Source organism: Cebus imitator, unplaced genomic scaffold, assembly GCF_001604975.1.
Source record: "Cebus imitator isolate Cc_AM_T3 unplaced genomic scaffold, Cebus_imitator-1.0 Scaffold258, whole genome shotgun sequence".
Taxonomy (NCBI): domain Eukaryota; kingdom Metazoa; phylum Chordata; class Mammalia; order Primates; family Cebidae; genus Cebus; species Cebus imitator.
This window is the reverse complement of record NW_016107573.1, coordinates 1,561,156-1,567,017: the sequence shown is the minus strand read 5'-3', so window position 1 is coordinate 1,567,017 and position 5,862 is coordinate 1,561,156. Positions and strand designations below refer to the sequence as shown.

Genomic DNA, 5,862 nt, shown 5'->3' with positions numbered 1-5,862 from the left:
TGTCCCCACACCTGGATGGGCCAGCATCCCTTATGTCTCCACTGAGGACTGGTTGCAGTTTCAAGAGGGATATGATCCTGGAAGAGGTCAGATATCAGGCCACGGGGCTGATGGGTAGCCTGGGCCCCGGGCTCAAAATAACCTGATTTCCCATCCCACTGTGCCACGGTTAGATGGTAGGTATGACTATCAGCCAATGACTCCACCTCTCCAAGCTTATTTTACAAATGAACAAATCAGACCATGTCTACACCCACACTGGCCAATAGCTACTGTTATTATTATTATTAGAGGAGTAAGGGCAAAGTGGGGGCAGGAGGAAGGTTAGGGCTATTAAAATGAGAAGTCTTGGGAGCAAGCAGAGGAAGAAATCAGAAAATTTATGTTTTTAAAATTATTTCCCACCAGAATGGATGTTTTTTTTTAATTCAGCGCCATGTGTTGTAGGCGTCAAATAATATTAAATCTATGCTGGGTTCTGGCAGGATAAATGCCAACATCACCAACAGGGCTTCCAGGGACCGTAAGTGCCTTAGTGTGCTAAAGCAGAGAAGATATTACTTGATGTATTTTTGAAGCTGAAGTGCTTCCAAGTTTGGTAGTTCCAATTCTGTTGCTTCTTGGGAATGTTTTTAATAACAAGAACATGAAGAAATAAACAGTGCTGGTTCCCTGATGTTAAAGTTTCAGGAATGTAGTTATTGCTTTCCAGAAAAGACCATGAGAATGACCTCACTTCTGACTAAGGAAAAGTTGAGCTCTCTCAATTTTTCCACTATATGAACCCAACAAAAAGAGCAAAGAGGAATATAATCAGTGAGTTTATCTTAATGGAAGCTGATGGCTCCAATATCTTTTTTCCCACAGTTTAATTGCTCTATGCATTTATTATTAGCTATGATTAATGCAGAGAGAGTGGACAAAAAGCTAACAAACACTCTACACAGTTTTACAAGATGCATTGCAGGGAGAAAAGTGACTGAGATGGATCAGCAGTATCCTAGGGTCTTTGTGGGTGCATTCCCGGGGGAGGTGGACTTCTAATGCCTGGTGAGGTGGATCTCATTCCTGGAGGGGGTGTGCTTATTGGCACCTCCAGCAAGGGGAAGGAAGCCCAGTTGGTGGGCCCATGGGTGCTTTCATACCAGGTGGAGGGAATATAATAACTAGAGGTGGGGCTGCTCTGCCAACAGGTGGGGGTGGAGTCCCCCATCCTGGTAGGTACTATGTTGGGGCTCCAGTAATGCTTTTCTCTGTGTAATGGTCCCCCAACTCCTGGGACAGGGCCTGCTAATCCGGTAGGAGCCTGGGGAATTGGTACACCAGCTGCTACTCCTCTACCAGCTGTCCTAACAACGCTAGGGCCTCGTGCAGCTCCAGCAAGTGGTACCCGAGCAATGCCAGTTTCTTTGGGGGGGGTAGCCCCCCAGAGTCATGGATACCAAGTTCTCCCCATGCAGCACCACCAAACCCCAAACGTGCTTTTCTTCACGCTCTGGTTCCTTCACATTCTTTGGCTTGATCTTCCTGAACTCATCACAATTGCAGAGGATCAAATTCACATGCTTGTCAAACGCCTCAAAGGTGCCAACAAAGATTCCGCCTTCTTGCAGCATGTATTTCAGTCTACAGTCATAATGCTGCTGCAGTCTTGCTACTCTTACTCACAGTCATGATTGCTGTTCCACCAAATCCCATGTCCACAGTTAAAACTTCGTGCTTCTTAAGATCTGGGGGAAGGCTACAGATAAAGGTATGGCGCAGGTTCTCTTAGAAACAATGCAAGCTGGGGGGCAGCATGAGCCACTGTGCCCGGCCAATAATTTTTCAAAAAGTATATTGAAAGCATTGGGTGAGGTGGCTCATGCCTGTAATCCCAACACTTTTGGGAGGCCAAACTGGGAGGATCCCTTGAGGTCAGGAGTTCGAGACCAGCCTGGGCAACAGTGAGACCCTGTCTCTACCAAATATACATTTATATATATATTAGCCGGGTGTGTTGTATGCTTGTAGTCCTAGTTATTCAGGAGACTGAGATTGGAGGATTGCTTGAGCCCAGGAGTTGGAGGCCGCAGTGAATTAGGATGGTGTGCACTGCACTCCAGTCTAGGCCACAAGCTGAAACCACGTTTCTTTAAAAATAAAAAATAGATGATGGATTGATTGATAGATAGAGAAAGCTCACTCTGTGCTGAACCTGTTCCGTGTATCCTCATAACAACTTTTTGAGGTAGAAATAAATTGGAACACACCTGTGGTTACACAAGTTGAGTTTGTCACTTGTTATGGGGTAAAGGTGGGAGGACTTGAATCATGAAAAACAATGGGTCAGCAGGTGTGGTGGCTCATGCCTGTAATTCCAGCACTGTGGGAGCCCACAGCAGGAGGATCACTTGAGGTTAGGAGCTCGAGACCAGCCCGGCCAACATGGTGAAGCCTCATCTCTACTAAAAATACAAAAATTAGCCTGGCGAGCTAATTACTCGGTGGTGAGCACCTGTAATCCCAGCTACTTGAGAGGCTGAGGCAGGAGAGTTGCTTGAACCCGAAGGCGGAGGCTGCAGTGAGCTGAGATTGCGCCACTGCACTTCAGCCTGGGTGATACAGCAGGACTCCATCTCAAAAACAAACAAAACAAGGGGGCATCTCAGTAACAAAGTGTTACAAAGGACACATAGGATTTGGGCTTGCTTTAGGTGATTTGGAGGAGGGTTTAAGGAAATGGGGCTTTGATCTGGATTGGATGCTGTCTGTGAGTGAATGCCTTGATAAACTTTATTTAGAAGAAGGGAAGAGTAGACTGAGGCTAAAGCTATAATCTCTTTATGGGTCAAAATAAGGAAATGTTTGGCCATTTTTGTAGTTTGAACAATGTTCATATTTTGTCTGGGTTCGGATGTGATTAGAGGGGTTTTATTATTGTCATGACCCATCATGGTCACATAATGGCCTTGTTTGATGTTGATATTCTGTGAAGTTTTTACGTGCAATAGGAGAACACACCAAGGTTTATTTGTGAGTGCCAGGCCATCTCCTGGATATCAGGGGCTGCCTTTCTCTTAGAGCCAGGTTTCTTTTTTTTTTTTTTTTTGAGACGGAGTTTCGCTCTTGTTACCCAGGCTGGAGTGCAATGGCGCAATCTCGGCTCACCGCAACCTCCGCCTCCTGGGTTCAGGCAATTCTCCTACCTCAGCCTCCTGAGCAGCTGGGATTACAGGCACGTGCCACCATGCCCAGCTGATTTTTTGTATTTTTAGTAGAGACGGGGTTTCACCGTGTTGACCAGGATGGTCTCGATCTCTTGACCTCGTGATCCACCCGCCTCGGCCTCCCAAAGTGCTGGGATTACAGGCGTGAGCCACCGTGCCCGGCCGAGCCAGGTTTCAAATCCAGGTTTGTGTGACTGAAAACATCCCTTGTATTGCTTCTTGATCACAGGAACTTGAGAAGGTGGCTGGCAGACTAGAAATTTCATCTACTTTTTTTTTTTTTCTGAGACGGAGTTTCGCTCCTGTCACCCAGGCTGGAGTGCAATGGCACAGTCTTGGCTCACTGCAACCTCTGTCTCCTGGGTTCAAGTGACTCTCCAGCCTCAGCCTACCAAGTAGCTGGGATTACAGGCACCCCGCCACTACACCTAGCTGATATTTGTATTTTTAGTAGAGACAGGCCGGTCTCTAACTCCTGACCTCAGGTGATCCACCCGCCTTGGTCTCCCAAAATGCTGGTATTACAGGCGTGAGCCACCACACCTGCCCTTTACTGTGTTCACCTCCAACTCAGGCCCAATCTTTAACAGTTCCTGGCATAACTATAGGCACTTAATAAATGTTTCCTGAATGAATGAAGATGGCTGTCAAGAACTCCAGTGACTGCTTGGGTGCAAATCACAAGCTCCATCACTTACCAGAATGTGATTTGATACAATATGTATTAACAGCTAATCCACAGTCCATATTCAAATTTCATTACTTGTCCCAATATTGCCCATTGCAACTATTCCACGACCACCACCACCCCAGTCTAGGGTCCTATTTAGAATCACACACCACATTTTGTTGTCATGCTTCTTTAGTCTCCTTTAAACTGGAACAGTTCCTCAGCTTTTCTCTGTTTTTCATGATAATGAGTTATTTTGTAGAGTGTCCTTCATTTGGTGTTCTCTAGCACTTCCTCATGAGATGTAGATGGTGTACTTTTGACAGAAATACCACAGAAGAGACGTGTCCTCAGTGCATCTTATTAGGAGGCCTTTGATCTGATCCATTAACTAGTGGTGTTAACTTTGATCACTTTGATCTGTTTGTTCTGCTAGGTTACACCTCTGTAACATCACCATTTTCCCTTTGTAATCAATAGGTAATTTATGGGAGACGCTTTTAATGTTTTAAACATCCCGTTTCTCTAGTTTTACCACACATTATTGATTTTCTAACTTCACCATGCTTATTAGTTGGCATTCTACAAAAAGGAAGATTTTCCCTTCATCCATTAATATACTCACTTCTTTATGACTGCAAAGACTCATGAATCACTATTTTATTGAATTAGTTATATTCTATTACTATCACTACATATTTTGACTCCGAAATTGCCCTGACTTGGCCAGTGGGATCGCCTTAAAGACAGCTTCTGTGTTCTTTGACACATTCCCATGATTCTTATTACCATCATCCTTATATTCTTGTGTAACATGATGTTCCAAGTTTATCTGGTACTTTCCGGAATCAGTTTTTTCTTTTCTTCCCCGCCCCGCCCCGCCGTCCTCCAGGCTGGAGCACAGTGGAGCGATCTCCACTCACTGCAACCTCCGCCTCTAGGTTTCAAGCGATTCTCCTGCCTCAGCCCCCCGAGTAGCTGGGATTACAGGTGTGCGCCACCACACCCGGCTAATTTTTGTATTTTTAGTGGAGACGGGATTTCACCATGTTGGCCAGGCTGGTCTCGAACTCCCGACCTCAAGTGATCCACCCGCCTCCACCTCCCAAAGTGCTGGGATTACAGGTGTGAGCCACCGCGCCCGGCCGGAATCAGTTTTTCCTTTTGAGAGCCCGGAACTCAAGCTCTTTAAAAAGGTGCCCAGGAGCTCCAAGGTTCCTCCGCTTCCTGCCCGCAAGCGGAACCTTACCGCTTCGGACCTGGGAATCAATCTCTTCCGGTCGGGGCCGGAAGTTCCTCCGAAAGGGGAGGCTCCGCGTCAGGTGACTGGAGTCCGCGTAGGAAGGGTCGGAGGTCCTACCCAACAGATTGGGCGGTAGGACTGGCCGTTCAGCTAAGTAAGTGATAGACCGGGCGGCCCCTAAGGTGTTAACTGCGCGGAAGCAGGTACGTGAGGGGCTGGGGTTGGGGCGGGGGTCGCCGCGGTTTAGGGACGGGGGCCGGGAGACCCGGGTCCGCCTTCCCAGGACACACGGGCGTCAACACCTGAGCCCAGGGGCCCAGAGACAGCAAGACTGGCCGTGTCGCCGCCCCCGAAAAGAGGACGAGCTGGCGTTGTGGTTCTCCGTCCCATGATTACAGATTGGGGAAACTGAGGCCTTGAGAAAGAGAGGGGCTCCCACAAGTTTTGCTTTCGAGGCATGGGCACTGATTCCCATTCCATCGCTCCTGCGAGTCCGCCTCTATCATCTAGGAGTGCATTTCACGAGTTTGCCCTGAGTGGAGAAGCAGAGGCTCGGGAGCGCGATGAACAGAGTTGGGCTGAGAGTAAAAGACCTGGATTCGAGACTTCGCCTCCGACAGACAATTGTGCATTCTGGGCCAAATCTCTTCCCTGTGCTGGGCCTCAGTTTCCTTGTGTCTAAAACTGGGCAGTGTTTCTCAAAATATGGTTCTTTTTTTTTTTTTTTTTTTTTTTTTTTT

The 5,862-nt window shown here is 47.3% G+C and overlaps 1 protein-coding gene and 1 pseudogene across 2 annotated transcripts in view; one reads left to right on the top strand and one right to left on the bottom strand.

Moving 5' to 3' along the window:
• Positions 1-868: 868 nt before the first annotated feature.
• LOC119467078 lies at positions 869-5,512 on the bottom strand (annotated as a pseudogene).
• RNF185 (ring finger protein 185) overlaps positions 5,157-5,862 on the top strand; it is a 44,816-nt gene continuing 44,110 nt past the window's right edge. For both annotated transcript variants that reach the window (XM_017499552.2, XM_017499553.2), the window contains exon 1: positions 5,157-5,325. The gene's annotated coding sequence lies outside the window, so the exon portion shown is untranslated. The remainder of the gene's footprint in view (positions 5,326-5,862) is intronic.